This window comes from Aquarana catesbeiana, linkage group LG02, assembly GCF_042186555.1.
Source record: "Aquarana catesbeiana isolate 2022-GZ linkage group LG02, ASM4218655v1, whole genome shotgun sequence".
NCBI classification, from domain to species: Eukaryota; Metazoa; Chordata; class Amphibia; order Anura; family Ranidae; genus Aquarana; species Aquarana catesbeiana.
In genome coordinates this window covers 707081030-707099596 of record NC_133325.1, presented here as the reverse complement: position 1 = coordinate 707099596, position 18567 = coordinate 707081030, and the positions used below count along the sequence as shown (strand labels likewise).

Here is an 18567-nt window from a genome sequence, read left to right as displayed (position 1 = left end):
CAAGTTCAGATCAAACTGGAGTTGATCCTTGGTCCTGGGTAGTACAGCATGCAGTAGGTTTACAGACAGGTACTGAGCACATCGTAGGAGCCAGCCTGGGAGCTACACCTAAAATGCTGGAGAGAACATTGTTGCTGGGAATTCCAGCTTACTTCCCAGTTCAGTGTGAACCCAAAATCAGACCAAACCCAAGCTCATCCCTCCCCAGCACCATAAAAATTGATAGCCTGCAGCACAATGAAGAAAGATTCCTGCTGAAGACCATGGTGCTGCAAGACACCACTTAACCAAATTTGTTGCTGTAAGAAAAGTCAAAGCAGATCTGTAATAAAAAAATAAATAAATAAAAAAAGACAATTCTCAACATCATGAACTTCCTTCTATCCCTACCCAACCACTCCATACCCCCACCACCAGCTTGATACAAACTTGCAGGCTTTTTTTTTTCTCATCCAGTGAGTACCTCTTTTTTGGTGGTGCTCAGTCCCACTACTCAATCCCTGTCTAGGTGAGGATGACACACTCTTAACCCACCCGCTGCCTCTTGGGACATCACACATCTCAGGAGGCTACAGAAATCTGCAGTCCATGATCTCATACATGCACAATAGAGGACTGGCTGAAAGTGATCAGGAAGTGACAGCTTGCTCCTGAACACATGATGGGGGTATAGAAGATTAGGAGCCTTGTGAAAAATCAGCTGTGTGGAAGATGGGGCTGGACTTCATGGGCTAGTAAGCATGTGTTACATGCAAGTGGCCAAGATTCTATGTTTTCAGGCAAAGAGCTAAATACACTCCTGAAACAGAAAGATGGTAGATGTTTTACCTGTAAAATGCTTTAAATTTTTCTTTGATCACATCCCGAAATTTACACAGCCCTACCCACAACACTGCCAGGCTGATGACCTGAAGTTTCTTACCACAGTTAGGTAGTCCAACTAGGTCACCTCCCTTGCCCCAAGCCTGCGACTGGACAGTGAAGAGTCAAAAGCAGACCATCCCTCTGCTTTCTCCTCCTATCAGCATGTTCCTTGTCAGCTGAACTACATTCAGCACACCTGATTGGCCATTAGTCCTGTCCCTTCCTCCTCTCTAAGTGCCTCTACACCAGGGGTCCCAAACTGGTGGCCCTCCAGCTGTTGTGGAACTACAAGTCCCATCATGCCTCTGTCTGAGGGAGTCATGCTTGTAACTGTCAGCCTTGCAATGCCTCATGGGGTTTGTAGTTTCACAACAGCTGGAGGGCCGCCAGTTTGAGACCCCTGCTCTACACAAAGGATTGCTACAGACTGAAACAAAAAGAGATTTGGATACTTTCACTAGTTGCATAAAAAAATGAATGATCTTTTAAATGAGACTAATTTTCAATAATTGCTGTATTCCTAAATTTACTGGATTTAAGTTTTAAACTGAAATCTCTTTATTGTGGCTAGAACATATAGAGAACTAGGGTCATGGAACAGTGGAGCATGTTAGTTAGTAGTATGCTGCTTTACTCTGCGCCAAGGATAGACACTGCAGGGCCTCATCTGCTAGGTCTGCAAACAAAATGTTACCATAAGACTGTCATCAGGACAAAATTAATGAATATATATTTTGTTGGAGGAGTGAGTTACAGCATTCTCACTAAATTCCTCAGGTGGAAGAATGAGGATTTACTAATTTCCTTTCCTAGTTTAATAGGACCATAGTTTTACATAAAAAGGGCTCTACTGTAGGGTTTATCCAGACAGGCGTCAACTGCTGAAGAAACGCCTGGCTGGTGCAGTGCCTTCCTCTGGAGATCTGTCCATTCTGACAAGGGGCCATTATGTAACTTCAAGGGCTCAGAATTACTGCAGGACTCGGAGGCAGACAGATTTTCTCCTTAGCAAGATAAACATTAAGGCAATTTGGATCTAACATTACATCAAAATCCCACTCACATGCACAGGGTAGCAGAGCAGGTGCCAGTCCAGCATGTTTCCAGCTCAAAGTGTATTCTCGGGTATGGAAGATGTTGTTCTGTAGTACTGGTCAAAGAATGACCATTAAGGATCCTGTAAATTTACGGCTAAGTTCAATGTTTTGAGAAAAAAGCCTACGAAATCAAGGGGCCACTAATAGGCAGTAAAAAAAGCTGTGTAGCTTTGCAAAATGTTCATTAATGTTATTGCCATACCTGTAGGTCATTTGGACTCCATTGGTTTTCACTTCTCTAATGCCGAGGGTGTCCTAGCAACAAGGCACACGGTTACTGATAACTGGGAATTTTTTGGCCAGGCTTCTGGTGGGGACAAATGGTCCACAGGTAGGACAATAATATGAATGAATTACAAAACTGCACTTTTTTTTTTTAATCTAATGGGGCCCGTTGACTGGATGGGCTATTTTCTGGAAAAAGGTGAAATTAAGCTGGCCATATGATATTTGAATTTTAGCAGGTTCAGCAGGAACCGGCTGAGATTGGAACCATGTATGGGCAGGCTGAATGTACCCAAGTTGATTCATTGATCAACTTGGGTACAACCAGCCTGCTGTATTTTACATGCGATTACATGGCTTCCCTTGCTCTCCCACCAAGAGAACAGAATGACTCCACGGGAGAGATTCCCCTGTCAACACTATCTGTGTTGATGGAGGGAAAAAAAATCACTCCATCTATGGCTGGCCTTAGGCTTTAATCAATTAAGTTTTTAAGAGCAATGGCTTTCATCTTCCATATTTGTTAATATGCCTTTAAATAGAGTTCTAAGGCTATGGAGGCAACGTGGCCAACCACTGGATGTGAAAAAATACTTAAGGCAAGCAATTAATTTTTACTACTGTAACTACTATTAAGCCTTGTACTTTTAAATAACATCATCTTCCGACACACTTGCCAGTGAAAATGTTTCCAGGGTGTCATCTATGAACATCTTTACTATTACGTAGTAAAAAAAAAAATATTATATTGCAGGACTGCATGGCTGCACGTCTTTAAAAGGGAAATTATTTTTAACGAATTTCAAATCTGAAAAGTCTAAAAAAAACCTTCTGGGTAAGTAAAAGTTTGAGTGCTTTGCTCTTCTCTCCATCTCTGTAATTAGAAAATTCTGAAGTTCCCCTTCTTTACCAAAATCACTACACTCTTCTGTTTTTAAGTAACACAGCACAAAACCCTATTATTAGTTGCTAGGGAAACAAAGCTTTGTTTAGTAGTGTAGGAGGCATAGCGGCGATGATTGCCTCGTCTTCTTTGCAGTTGTGGCCATAGTTTTTTTTTTTACTATTATTTCGAGGATTGACGAACATTACACACCAGGCTATAATCTCATAAAGTTTTCATTTCAATGTAAAAAAAATTCCAGTTTAATGGCTAAACAGGGTTGTTCTCTGATGTGTTCTGAATCTGGTCTTTCAGAGATTCTCAGAAATGTCTTTTAACTTTCTGCTTTTTCATTGTAGAGTAACAATAAAAAATAAAAATGTTCCACTTTTTCCTCTGTACAGCAACACCAGTCACATGTGCCCAGGCTGGCACGCAATGCCTCTTTCACTGGCACCCACTGCTATTGGTTGCTGCCTTTCCTGCACTTCCTCCCACTGGTGCCGGGGCAGTGGTCATAAGGTCTCATCTATTTTTTTTTTTCCTTTAAATGGCTGGGCAAAGGCACCTTGCCCACCGTGCAATTCTCAGATGAATCTGTGGGTGGCTCTCTGCATCGCCCATCTTCTACCCCCAGGGACAAATGCAGCCGCATTAAATCATCACTTCAGATGATTACGTTGGAACATGGGTGTAGGGGGGTACAGTGGTGGAACATGTTTGCAGGGGGTATAGTGGTGAACATATGTGAAGGCACAGGATGTACAGTTGTGAACCAAGTATGCAATGGTGGAATGGGTGTACTGACTTTGAAGTGGTAGTGGAACAGGTGTACAGGGGTGGTGTAGTGGACAGGTGTGCTGGCGTTTGCTGTATTGCAACAGGTATCTGTGGGGTAAAGTGGTTACGGAGGTATGCGGTGGGTACAGTGGCGGAAGAGGTATATGGGGCATGTAGTAGTGGTACAGGTCTAAGGGGGATGCAATAGAAGAACAGATTTTAGGGATTGCAGCAGTGGAAGAGAATTGCAGGAGATGCAAGGGTGAACAGTGGTAGGAGAGGTGTGGGAAGTGCAAAAGTGAGTGTGGAAGAGGAGTGTACTGAGGAGATGAGAGAAAATGTTGGGCAACACCCAACACTAGGCTATCAAGAACAAAGCCTGGCACAGGGCCCACCAACCACTGACGTTAGTAAAATCATTTTCCATTCAGTGTGTGGAGGCCGCCCACACTCTTCCTCCTCTTGTTTGAAGTCTGTAGCAGGTACATAAATACCCTGAATTTCAGATGTGCAGTGTTTGGGGATGATTTGTGGTCTGAAGGTGCATTCATTGAGGCCTATCTGAAGTCTGAGGCTGGGTTCACACTTACTACAGATGTAGCTGACAGCGGGGTACGGTTTGTCCCTGTTCTCTGTTTCAGGGATGAATAAGGCCCGAATTTTTGGCTGAATTCGGACCTGAAATGGAGCCAAAGACGCACAGTACCCCCCTGTGCAATCCGCTCCGCAGCTGCCCCATAGTGCTGTCACTGACATCAATGCCAGGGGGTTTTACTGCAGTAACTGACATCAATAATGGGGGATATTACTGCAGTCACTGGGAGGGTTATAATTGCTGCCACTAACATAAGTGCCTGGGGCTATTATTGTGGTCACTGACACCAATACTGGAGGTTATTATTGCGGTCATTGACACTGGTGCAGGGTTTTTTTATTGAGGTAGCTGACGCCAATGCTGTAGGTTATTATTGTGGTCACTGACACCAATGCTATGGCTTTTTTATTGTGCCAAATGACACCAGTGCTGGGAATTTTCATTGCAGCCACTGGCACCAATGCTGGGGGTTATTATTGTGGTCCCTGACACTAATTGCTGGGGCTTTTTTTTTATTGTGTCAACTGACACCAGTTCTAAGAATTTTCATTGCATCCACTGATCAAACTCTCTCTTTAGGGTGCATTGTATTACGCTGCAGGACAGAAATTTTCAGGCACCGAAGTGCAGTACAGCCTTGCCTAACTCAACGAAATGCACGACACCACACAAAAACGTACTGCTATTGTGCAGCCTTCTGTAAAGCCTTGTGTACATAGGTCAAATGTTGGGCGACATCGGCCGGTTCAATAAAAAACAACCGACGTGCAGCCCATGTGTATGGCAGCTGGAAAACAAGCAGGTATCCCCCTGTCAGAACACCTAAGAACCACAGGGGAGATTGCTGCACTAACATCCATTTGTTAGTACAGCACCTCCGACTGGAGCTGTCAGGTTTTTTTGGTTCAACCAGAAAAAAAAACTAGTGATGTGTACTAGGCTTTAGTGTCACCTGAGACCTCTAATTTTCAAGTTGACTACCACTGCTATAGACAATAACAGAGTATTAACAAAGAAAGCTGTAAAATGCCTCAGCTTGGAGTATGTTCTACAAGATAAGATTAGAAAGTGGAAACACAAAGCTGATGTCATCAAAGCTATTTGCTGATAGCTGCCACTGAGTAGTTTTACTAGTAGGCTGGTCTACCTAATGCTTATGTGGTGAAGAAGGCGCGTCTGTACTCTTACCCCCCCAACACATGACCCCATGTGTACTCCCTGTCCCAAGGTGACCTGAGGAATCCAACACATGAAGTATACAAGCTGGCACAATACGATGCAGATCCTTATTTAGGGCTTCTGGCTCCTTTAGTGGAAAAAACTGTAATAGTTTCCCATTTTCATCTATTTTGAGGAAAAGGAAGCATTATAACAGTCCCAACTGTTTTGTAAGGGGTTGTGACTGGCTGAATACACAGTTTTTACTTGTGATTCTTTCTGAAGATTATTCTATGTAGAATAGCAGTAATGAATGCAGAAGAAGAAACAGAAAATTATTTTAACCAACTATTCCTGTTTAGTGAGGGAAGCTGCTAGGGACTGTAAATTGTGTGGTGGGGGGGGGTTTCAAGAAAAAAGTTCTGTGAATGGTGGATGAGAGCTGCTACAGACTGTAGTGTGGACATGAGGAAGAGCTGCTACAGACTGTATTCTGGACATAAGGAAGAGCTGCCACAGACTGAAGTATGGACATGAGGAAGAGCTGCCACAGACTGAAGTATGGACATGAGGAAGAGCTGCCACAGAGTGTATTCTGGACATAAGGAAGAGCTGCCACAGACTGAAGTGTGGACATGAGGAAGAGCTACCACCTACTGTAGCGTGGATATGGGAAATAGCTGCCACAGACTGTAGTGTGGACATGGAGAAGAACTGCCACAGACTGTAGTGTAGACAAGAGGAAGAGCTGCCACAGCCTGTAGTGTGGACACGAGGAAGAGCTACCACCTAATGTAGTGTGGATATGGGAAATAGCTGCCACAGACTGTAGTGTGGACATAAGAAAGAGCTGCCACAGACTGAAGTGTGGACATGGGGAAGAGCTGCCACAGACTAGTGTGGACATAAGGAAGAGCTACCACCTACTTTAGTGTGGATATGGGAAAGAGCTGCCACAGACTGTAGTGTGGACATGGGAAAGCGCTGCTACAGATTGTAGTGTGGATGAGAGGAAGAGCTGCCACCTACTGTAGTGTGGACATAGGGAAAGAGCTGCCACAAACTGTAGTGTGGACATGGGGAACAGCTGCCACCTATTATAGTGTGGATATGAGGAAGAGCTGCCATCTACTGTAGAGTGAACATAAGGAAGAGCTGCCACCTACTGTAGTGTGGACATGGGGAAGAGCTGCCACTGACTGTAATGTGGACAACAGGGAGAGCTGCCACAGACTGCAGTGTGGACATAGGAAAGAGCTGCCACAGACGCAGACTGTAGTATGTATATGGGAGAGAGCGGTTAGGGAATGCATTGTGGAAGGTGTTGGGAGAGCTGTCAGAAAATGTAGTGTGTACTGGGTAGCGTGGATGGTATTATCTGCCAGAGAATGTATAGTGGATATGGGGTGTTGCAGTCAAGAAGATGTAGAGCAGATGTTGATTACAGGGATCTGCCATGGAATATTATAGGTAGTTGGTTCATCTGCCATGCCACTGATGCTGGAGAAGATACTAAAGACATAGTGGGGAGAGTTGTCACAAACATTAGTGCTGACACTAGAAAAAGAGCTGCAACCCAGGGTTTGTGAGTACTGCTGATGGCACAATGCAATGTGGAGATGTCTCCAGGGTCCTGTCACCATAGCAGTGCAAGTTTCTGTAAGGGAAAAGTTACTATTTCTCTTTATATAACACTTGGCGTGGGGCAATAAAACATTCATCTCCTGTAAGCAGCTGAACAGGGTTAGTTGTCTTTTCCTTTGGGATTTTTTGCTATATTTTGTCTGCCATTTTTCGATGGCTGCATGACAAAAATCCCTTCAGCAGATCGGTGTGAAGCCTACTCCCCCTACCAATCTCTACAAGCTTACCCTCTGTGAGTCCAGGACTGTTGTGTGCCTATACCTCCTTTGCGGGGAGGGCTGCTGCTGACCTGGGAATATGAAGTAAAAAATATTAACCTTCTGCCAGAATCCTGGTACTCTTCTTCCCGAATGATTGGCCATGTGAACAGGTAGAAGGATGCATTGATAGTGTTTACAAGCATACTACCTGTGGTAGGTAAAGCTGTGTTCTATAGACACAGTGGTTCCTACAGGCTCCTATAAAAGAAGCATAACTTAAACCTCAACCATTAGACATAATAAATATTTCACAATAAACGCACGTGGAATAGATTAATATAATTTGCAAGGCTACTGCTACCTTACAATATCAAGTCCAGGTGGAATTATGCTTTAAACAGACAAGCAAGGAAATAGTAAAATGAAAAGACAGCCTGCAGTGTTACACAACACTTTTGGACTCGGGCCCTATCTTTGACCTTTGGCACTCAGTTAAATCTGTCCTTCAGAGCAGAACCAATAATTCCCCATGTAGATTTAACCACCCATGCCACACAAATGTTAACTATTAACTCAACATAGTTGGTTTTCCATTTTACATAACACTTGACTGAAATCAAATGCCTGCATGGTTTATCCAAAGTGACTGAACATTGAAAAATCACTTGCAATAGACAGACTAACTACAACACAGCCAGTGGATGCAAAGGTGCATTCTTCCCATCATGGCTACTGCATATCTACCTGAGGAGGGACCTAAGGACAAAAGAAAGAAAGAAAGAAAGAAAGTGTGATGTCAATCTGCGGTGATGCTGAGCTGGGAGAACAATTATGTGACACAATGTAAAGAAAATGCTTGTTGAGCAACTGCCTGTATTAGGGCTCTTGTACATGGGCATTCAAGTCCCTGCAATGTAAGGTTCAGTGAATTTACCTCATGCGGAAAGTCCAGGTGCTGTGTACATCCGATTGTACAAAAAAATGGTGGTGTGCGGCTGTACTTGGGTATGCAGTACACCTATGCGTTTGTAAACACACATGAAGCATTTAGATGTATGCAAAAAATTTGAACAGTCTATTTTTTTGACATTCTCCCGTACACTATGTAATGTAAATACCCAGGTACGGCCATTCATATTTATGGATGATTCTATGCAGGAGCTGGGCTTTCCAGACAGGGAAAATACACCGGAATTTAGACTGCACGGGCTCAGACACCCATGTGTAAGAATCCTTAAACTAAGCTTAGCATAACTTTGGTACATATAATGTTGAGAATCAATCAATTCATAGGAAAAACGTGCACCTTTTGGTCCTCTTCTGTACCAAACCCTGAACAGTCATAAATGGTATGCACCATTAAAAAAATTTTAATTAAACACTTATGGCTATTTATGACCCCTGTATGTTGTAAAACAGATGGCTACTCCCTCTAGCAGCTCACTGAAGTAACAAAAATATGTTGGACTGAGGCCTGAGCAAAAATAGGGCTCATAGAAGGGCAACACCTATACATAACTGCACTGCAATACCAAATTTCACCTGTAGGCAGCAGATAAACTGGAAAAAAAAAATAAAACGTCCGCCAAGGAATATGCCACTCTTAAGGTGTTTTTGAAGACAACTGCTCTATCCTTCTCCTCACCACACTATGGCATAATCATGCCAATTAATGGCAATCAATGGTATTAATGGTATCACTTTAAGGCTGCTTTAAAACTGAGGAGTTTTTCTTTTTTTTTTTTAACATTCAATTTTTTTTAATTTCGTTATCAGAACATAAAATAACAAATAAAGACATTAAGAAAAGTATAACAGGATTCACACTATTACAGTTACATAGTATAGCGAATGCATTTTTGATAAATACATAAACTGAGGAGTTTTTCAAGCTCTTTTGTGTTTAAGAAAAAAAAAGTGCCTGAAAAGCTCAAGAAAAATGCTTCCCTTTCAAATCAATGAATGTTTTCACACTGGGGCAGTGCGCTTTCGTTCCGGTGTAAAAAAAATCCTGCTTGCAGCATCTTTGGGGAGCTAAAAAAAAAAAAAAAAAAAAACGCGCTAAAAACGCTTCTCTCCATTGAAAATTTAAATGAGAACCGCCTCAAAAAGCCCTCCCTAATCATTTTTGGTGCAGTTATTGAGTCACATGCCCTTTAAAAACTGCAGGCATGTGATGCCCTCCTTCGTCATCACATGCCTGACGAAGGGGTCCTGGATGGCTCCAAAATGTTGCACTTGTCTTTGTGATGTGATCTATCTGCAAAAAAAACCTTTGGACAACTGAAGATTGCTGGTGTGCTGGTGAATATGTACATTGACTTGGTGTTTCTGGTATCCAGGTGGTAATCACTTCAGCACCCATTACTGATAAGCCTGGTTTCCAGGAAGGTGTGTGATAGGAATATAGACAAGACTAATTTACCTTTCACATGGACGTGTCCGTGTACGGGCTCCGCTCTGCTCAGCGGGGGATCGCTCCGTCGATCCCCGCTGAGCAGGCAGATGACAGGTTGGTCTCTGTACGCTGTGCAGGGACCGACCTGCTAGAGCGCCGCTCTCCTCTATGGGGGATCGGATGAAGACGGACCGCAGAGTTCATTTTCATCCGATATGATCTGCCAGATGGATGGAAAAATAGGGTTTCCATCCGTCACACTTTAGCAGATCGGAGCGGGTCGGATGTCAGTGGACATTTCACCCCTGACTTCCGTCCCTCCATAGACCTGTATGGAGCGTCCGTTCATGTCCACCTAAAAAACTGACAGGCAGACCTAAACAGTTCGCCTGTGTGAAAGGGGCCGAAAGCTGAACTCAGAACAAGCAGCTACATACACATATAAAATATATTCAAACTGTTTTACATGTCAAAGGATTTGTACAGCCCATTTTATGATCCAGGCACCCCTGCCAGACAGCACAGCCAAATCAACCATTTGTACTACAGCAGCAGCATAACTTGATCAAGAACAATGGTCAATATGCATAACCCCCATGTGTTCAATATCTTGGTTACTGTTGTGTTACTTACTCACTTTTTGTCCATGTATGGACCGATGTTTATTTGTACCACTATTTTTCTTCATGACTTATAAAAATACTCGAACAAGAACATTGGTCAAAACACACCCCTGCCTTCTGATTGGACAAAAAAGGAGGAGAACACTGACAACATCATCCCCTGCTTGCTCTTCCTGTCTGCTGTATACATGTGTTGACAGTGAACGTGCTGAGTTCCTGATTGGCTAGTACTATATCTCCCAATCCCAGTCCTGTGGTATATACGGTAGACATTCCACATTCTTTATTTTCTTAGTTGTGATTTGTTATGAGAATTCCGAGAATGATTACAATGTGTACACCGTTAAGTTTACCATATGTGTACCAACGCTTCTCTATTCCATTCTGTTCTTTCATTTTAAACAAAACATTTTAAGTAAAAGTTAAAAAATAAAAACAACTACATTCATTGTCCCCTGTTCTCAGAGGTGCACACACTTCTCAGAAAAAGTGCAAAAATTTTAGTACAGGTCTCTTTCGGCATTCTGCAAAAAAATAAAAATAAAAAAAGCCAAAATGTTGAACAAAAGAGAAAATCGGTTTCATCTGGCCTTCCCATCATCACTTGAAGAATTGTTGTGTAGTTACATCATCAGGAAATAAAATACTATTCTCCTGGGAGCCCCCTCTACAGAAACAGAAAGTCACAGAATGAAATCCATATCCTTCCGAGTGCAGTGCTTCTCCTCTATAAGAAAAAGGAGCCTTTAAAGCTGAAGTTTAGCTAAAAAAAAAAAAAAACCTGCAACTTTAGTCATGTTTTGTCCTATGTGGGGTAGGAAGCTAGAGTCTGCAGAAATCTTCACTGCAGGAATGCCTGTCCTCTTCCTCCCTCTGAACTTCCAGCACTGCATTGGTTAACAATTTCAGGTCTTCAGACAGAACAGCAGTCTACATGGTCCGATGGGGACATGTCCCCTCCTTCCTTCTTCCACTGATTACAGGGACTATAACAATCTATCAATGAGGGAGCGTCCGATCAGTCACAGGATTCTCTCCCCATTACAGATCATGTTATAAGCAGTGAAAGCAATGGAAGAAGTTTTCTCAATGGAGGAGGAAGGGGGGGGGGGGGGGGTAATCATCGGACCATCTGTACTGCTGGTCTACCTGAAGACCGGAAGCTGTTAACCATTACAGCTCTGGAAGTTTTTTTTTTTTTTTTTTACAGGTAAGTCATGTGACTTTTTTCAGCTCAACTTCAGTTTTAAAGAGGACATGTTACAAACACTGTGAAGCCTATTGTCTTATGCCACAGAGATGTCAAGAACACCTAGTGAGTTGATAGACTTCATGTTTTTTGGAGTCAGCTGTACCCCCTTTAAATTATCTCTGTAATTGTGCCCACATACATTTCTTTTATAGAAGAGGGTCGTTTGAAGGTGGATCTGAGCCCTGTAGCATTTATATGGGGGACGGTTGGGCCCTATAACAACCGTATGTAGATGAGAGTAAGAGAAAAGGGGGCATGGCGGGGAACGTTCAAAGTAGAGATAGAAGAAAAAAACATTTAGGCAAAAGAATAGGTACAGACAGGGAGGGGGTATGTGGGGCCCAAGCAGTGTCATGATCCGTTTGTTGTGTTCAGAGTGAAAGCAAGTAGCAGTCTGGGTTCAAGTGGCAGTTGTGGTCTGGCCCTCTGCATATCAACCGGTTCAATCAATCCCACTGATCATTATTGCAAAGTATCAAAGAAAAATCTATTTGTGTAGCATAGATAATCTTCAGCAGAGAGGCTCTGGGCAATAAAAAAGTAAATGTGCAAACAAGGGGTTAAATGCTGTTAAAGTTAGGTTAAGTATACAGTTAGGGTTAGCGTTAGAAGGCAGGTTGGGTTCTAGAGAAGGTCTGATCGGTACCGATCATCCACTGTGTTCATTCAGAAAACGTTGTGGCCGGTAAATTACATATTTACTGGCCCCTTCCCTGCTCTGCATCCTGGAACATCCCCTACAGCAGTCAGCGGGAGAGGAGAGAAGCCAGCAGAGCTGCGGGAGAAGAGGGGCCCAGAGGAGCACACGGGGGCCGGGCAACCAAAAGAAGAGGAACAAGGACAGGAGGGGCAGCGGGGACGACATTTACAGGTACCGATCCGCTTTCTTCCTCCAGCTGCTGAATGTCTGTGAGGAGAGAAGAGGAGAGGCAGCTTTCAGCAGCTGCAGGAGAAAAGATGATTGGTAAGTAAATGCCGCCCCCGACGCCCCTCCTGTCCAAGTCTGGGGGGTCAGCAAGGAAGGGTTGTGGTCTACCTGTCACCTACCCGCGATCAACGGGTTTGCCAACACTCGCTGTACATACATTTTTTTTTTTTTTTAAGAATATTTATTCTTAAGTGATGTAGATTTTTATATATAATAAAATAGAAACTGCATTTCGAACAGAAATCCCACTCAAAACACCAAAATATAATCATTTGTTATAGGGTCTTGAAGAGAGTGGTATAGCAGGCAAGTTTCCTTAATTGCTTCATGCATAATTTCTAGTTGAACCTAAACAAATAGTAATCAGGTCGATTTTCAACATTATCAATCTTCCCTTTGTTTTATGGAATTTTGCTGATTTCACCATGTGCGGGGAAAGACAAAATTTGAAATATGAAAAGGCAAACTGAGCCTTAAAGCTGGTATTTGCTCCCTTTGGTCTGCCAATTATTTCATTGAAAGTGTTTTGTTATATCTGCTCAACAAGTGCAAAAACTACCTGTTCACTTTGCCAGAAATCTTGTGAGTTCATGACTTCCTGTGCTCTACAAGGAGGGGTTATGGAGATAGGGGGAGGAGAGATCAGGGGAGGTCTGTCTTCCTTGGCCTACATCCGAGTAGGCAGGGCTGACAACATGTGCTTAGGAATTCAAATCTGTGTTGTCAGGGCAAAGAGGAAAACAGGGGTAACTATATTTTTGGTTGGCACATCAATGGTTATTTTCTGTACCTGCAATGTGTTTGAAAGGATGAACACTGGAAAATGGATCAAAAAGGTTAGAAATGTATTTTCTACCTTAAAAAAGTTAGAACATGTATTGCAGAAAATACAATTTATTTATTTATTTTTGGGGGGGGGGGGGGCTCTGACATGCATTAAAGGGATTCTCGGCTATGCAGTAAAGAGCCTGGGACCCACTCAACCCACAAAAAATTACATTTCTTATTGCAGGGGATGCCCAAAATCTGACTTGCATCTTAGTGCAGACTTCTGGGAAAATGAGTAAGCCAATCACACAAGCAGGAAATTAAATTTCTGGGGAAGTTCTGTACACCCTCTGTTTATATTGCATTCCATTTTACAGAAAATTACAGCGCTGCAGATTGTAACAGAAAGGGGATTTTTAATAGCATTCAATTAGACTATGACTTGTGTCGCAATTTTATACGCTATATTATTTTTTTTTCCATTTGGTATTTTTCTCCCCACGAAAGTGGCATAACTGCTTGCCGCCCATGCTATAGCCAAAAGACTACTACAGCACCCCTTCGGACTCAGCCAAAGTGGCCCTTTACCATGTGATCAGCTGTCAGCCAATAACAGCTGATCGCAGTATGTAAACACAACCTTGTGTTAGGGACATGTGCACTGATAATCAGGTCACTGATTATCAGTGCAGTCCCAACGGTGCCCACCAGTGCTGCCAATCAGTGCCCACCAGTTCCTCCTCATCAGTGTCACCTCTCAGTGCCACCTATTAGTGACCATCAGTGCCGCCTCATCAGTGTCACCTATCAGTGCTGCCTCATCAGTGTCACCTATCAGTGCCGCCTCAACAGTGTCCATCAGTGCAGCCTCATCAGCGCACATTAGTGAAGGAGAAAAATTTACCTGTTTGCAAAATTTTTTAACAAACTATGAAAAATATTTGTTTTTTTTCAAAATTTTCAGCTTTTTTTCATTTGTTTAGCATGAAATAAAAAACCCAGTGCCGATTAAATACCAATGAAAGAAAGCTCTATTTGTGTGAAAAAAATGATAAAAATGTCATTGGGGTACAGTGTTGCATGACTGCGCAATTGTCATTCAGAGTGTAACAGCGCTGAAAGCAGAAAATTGCACTGGAAAGGAAGGGGGTAAAAGTGCCCAGTAGGCAAGTGGTAATTCACCATGATGTCATGATGTAGATCAGTCCTGCAAAGGCACTATTGGTCAAATCTTAAATTTCAGCTCCCTATTCAGAGGGCTCCCCTAAAAGTAATTTCTACATTCTGATAACTGTATACAGTTGATACCATATACCAAAAATTTTAAAAATTGCTTACCATGACCCCAACCTTCAATGCTTCCAGGAGGCACTGGTGATATCACTGTGTTCACCACTGCCTCAAAATTGCTGGAGTGCATTCTCATGGGATTTCACGCTTCTAGCTCTGCAGGAAGATGTGGTGACATCATCCGTACCTCCCAGAAGTGTTAGAGGCTGGGGGCCGAGGTATTTTTTTGTCCAAGCCGTTTGTGGTGGGGGCTTTCAAGAAAGCAGACCTTCCATGAAAGATCCGCTTTCAGTTTTTATTTCTGTTTGAGATTTTCTACCCTGGAGACCCCATTCCCCTCACTACTTGCCTTGAGTCCCATCCTGGAGACCCCATTCCCCTCACTACTTGTCCTAGAGTCCGGTCCTGGAAACCCCATTTCCCTCACTACTTGTCCTAGAGTCCCATCCTGGAGACCCTATTGACCTCACTACTTGTCCTAGAGTCCCATCCTGGAGACCCCATTCCCCTCACTACTTGTCCTAGAGTCCAGTCCTTGAGACCCCATTCCCCTCACTACTTGTCCTAGAGTCCTGTCCTTGAAACTCCATTCCCCTCACTACTTGTCCTAGAGTCCTGTCCTTGAAACTCCACTCCACTCACTACTTGTCCTAGAGACCCATCCTTGAGACCCCATTCCCCTCACTACTTGTCCTAGAGTCCTGTCGTTGAGACCCCATTCCCCTCACTACTTGTCCTAGAGTCCTGTCCTTGAAACTCCATTCCCCTCACTACTTGTCCTAGAGTCCTGTCCTTGAAACTCCACTCCACTCACTACTTGTCCTAGAGTCCTGTCCTGGAGATCCCATTCCCCTCACTACTTGTCCTAGATTCCCGTCCTTGAGACCCCATTCCCCTCACTACTTGACCTAGAGTCCTGTCCTGGAGATCCCATTCCCCTCACTACTTGTCCTAGATTCCCATCCTTGAGACCCCATTCCCCTCACTACTTGACCTAGAGTCCTCTCCTTGAGACCCCATTCCCCTCACTACTTCACCTAGAGTCACAAAAACAGAAACTAAGGGAAAATCTTTTTAATGGGGATCACAGATAAAAAACCGTGACTGATGTTCTAACCCTTCCCCACCCTATCTGCAAACTTAAAAAAAAATATGTTTTGGTTGGCGTTAGCATTTAATTTTGTTTGCCAACCTAAAAAAAAAAAAATACAGCTGCTATCTGATTTCTTCTAATGGCAGCTTTTACAAACGAGACCCATTGTTAATGCCTCCTAAAAAGTGGCATAAACAGCGAATCACTCCGAATGACTTTATTATCGCTAACAAAGCTATAGTCGCCGTAATCCAAGCCTTCCGCGCATTCCTGTTCTGTCCTGAGCTGCGGAGACAAATGAAATATTTCACACAGTCTTGAACTTCAGCTGGAGCCAGAACACATTAATAAACGTTCAAAGTTCTGGCTAGCTTTAAAGTGCTGTAGTCAGACAGCAGCGTGCCTGTACAGCAGAGCTCCTTATATGGCAGCCCAGTGACGTAATGCTCTATAGGCTTGGGACAAGCACACAGGCTATCTTTCATTGTTTGCCGTTTCTACTGGAATGCTCACATCTCATGCTTGGGAGAACTCTGCCTCTCCAGGAACATTGTCCCTCCATGGGACAGCAGCTGCTGCGACCGCGCTCCACAGCTGGACGACCCCAGGTAAGAGCCTGCAAGGGGGGGCAGACACTGCAGCCAGACATTTTATCATTTGCATAGATACTTATTTGCACCATATAGGTATAGAAAAAAAAAAAACAGGCACTTAAAACAGTTTGTGTCAAAATATTGTACACATATGCACACATATGTATTATTGTGTGTTTTTTTATTTTATATTTACTGAAAGTTACAAAAATTTTAATGAAGTATACAAACTGCAAGATACAAACTTTCCGTCTGAAGTTTAGCAGAACTTCAGGACAATCTCCAATGTACTCTACAACAGCAGTGAACAGTATGGTCTACATCAAAATGAGACATAAATATATATATATATATATATATATATATATATATATATACATACATATACACACACACACACATACCACATTATATATATAATTTTTTTATTATTATTATTATTATTATTATTTTTTGCCTTATTTTAGCACCCAGTGCTTTACGTATATAGATATTTGGATCTCTCTCTCTATGTATATATAATTATAATATTGTATTATCTATTTTTTACACTGTATATGTCTTTTTTTTTTTTTGAGTTCAATAATTTTATTACAAAAATGTAAAAAAATTTGCAGTAATACAAAGAAAGCACCTAGTCCGCCCACACAGGGTGTATATGTCTTCTTTTAGCACCCACTGACACTCATGTATGTCAAGGTGCTCACAGCTGTATCGCTTTCTAATATATATATATATATATATATATAAATATTCCAATGGTGGGCAGCACACTCAGGTAAGAGTAAGGATTACCCAGGTGCACTCAAGGCAGGTACATACAAACAGTCCAGTGGTACTCAATGGTCTTGCATCACCCATGAGTGGAGAGTGCAAAGCTGGAGAGTGCAAAACCAGGCTCACTTCTGCAAAGAAACCAATCAGCTTCCAGGTTTTATTGCCAAAGCTTAATTGAAAAAGCTGAGGTTAGAAGCCGATTGGCTACCATGCACAGCTGCACCAGATTCTGACTTTTACTAAATTTCCCGTATTATTTTGCACTGTCCTTTCATACTCCTTGAAGAAGTGGCCAGCAAGCTTCAAAGCTTGCACTGCAATCTTTCTAGTTGGCCAATAAAAAGGGTCTCACCCTAAATCCGACCTTCTCCTTCTACTTCTTCTCGCATTTGCAGACCTGGGACGTAGAACATAAAACAGATTTAAGGCAGGGATTGAGATCTGACATATGGTAATGTCCTGTGCCGTGTTCTTGCACACGTATGTTAAATAGCATGGAGAAGACGGAGGGTCTTGCTGGGGGGAAAGCAGCAGGCAGTCTGGCCCCGGGGTCCTCAGAGGTTACAGGCATGATCCTCCAAGGATTCCGCAGCATTCTTCAGTCACATGTTTTTAACCTAAGCGTTCTTTCGCTAAACACAGATAAAATTTTCACCATGTCAGGGCGAAAAGTCTAACTGTGCTGGTAAAATAGAAGGGAAGGTCAGCATTTCTCAGAAGTTCAGATTCCTGGACATGCCATGTGCACCGCATTAGGAAAACAAATATTGGCAGGGAAAAAATGTTGTACTGGTAATATTCACACGGGACGGTCCTGCTGTGCGAGGATCAGTGCTAGGATAGCCTGATGTATATATAACGTGCAACGCCTACAACTGATTGGAGCATCACTGATAACTAGGTGACCCGAGGGGTTGTAAAATATTAACTTTTGCAACTTTCTGCGCTGTGTGTTCAGTATAGCAGCCAACATCAGAAAATATTATTTCTAGGGACAATTTGATGCCTACCTAGTATATCAGTGCTATTCGTGGGCAACACAAATCACAAAATTGTCTGTTTACGGACTGAATTTTTCTTCATTTTTATTGTGCCACTCTGGTCCTTTAAAAAATATATATATATTATATATACACACACTAATATATATATATATATATATATATATATATATATACACACATACACACACAGTATATACATACCCCAAAAACCTACATCAGTTAAATCTGGTGTATATAACAAAAAAATATTTTCTGGTACGATTCGTGAGTTTTAGAGGACATTTCCAGGGACAAATCAAAGCTTGCTACTCTTTCTAGCAATCAGGCACCGCTAAAAAAAAAAAAAAATCTTTAAAAAGTGTATGTGAAATGTAAATTCAGTGCAAAAATTCAGT

The 18567-nt window shown here is 42.5% G+C and overlaps 2 protein-coding genes across 3 annotated transcripts in view; one reads left to right on the top strand and one right to left on the bottom strand.

The window, feature by feature from the left end:
• CMSS1 (cms1 ribosomal small subunit homolog) overlaps positions 1 to 18567 on the bottom strand; it is a 507566-nt gene that overhangs the window by 414431 nt on the left and 74568 nt on the right. The gene's annotated exons all lie outside the window — the stretch shown is intronic.
• FILIP1L (filamin A interacting protein 1 like) overlaps positions 1 to 18567 on the top strand; it is a 440288-nt gene that overhangs the window by 361559 nt on the left and 60162 nt on the right. The window contains exon 1 of one of the 2 annotated variants that reach the window (XR_012241775.1): positions 15798 to 16406. The exons of the other annotated variant lie outside the window; for it this stretch is intronic. The gene's annotated coding sequence lies outside the window, so the exon portion shown is untranslated. Of the gene's footprint in view, positions 1 to 15797; positions 16407 to 18567 lie in introns of those variants that run through there. 2 annotated transcript variants of the gene reach the window in all.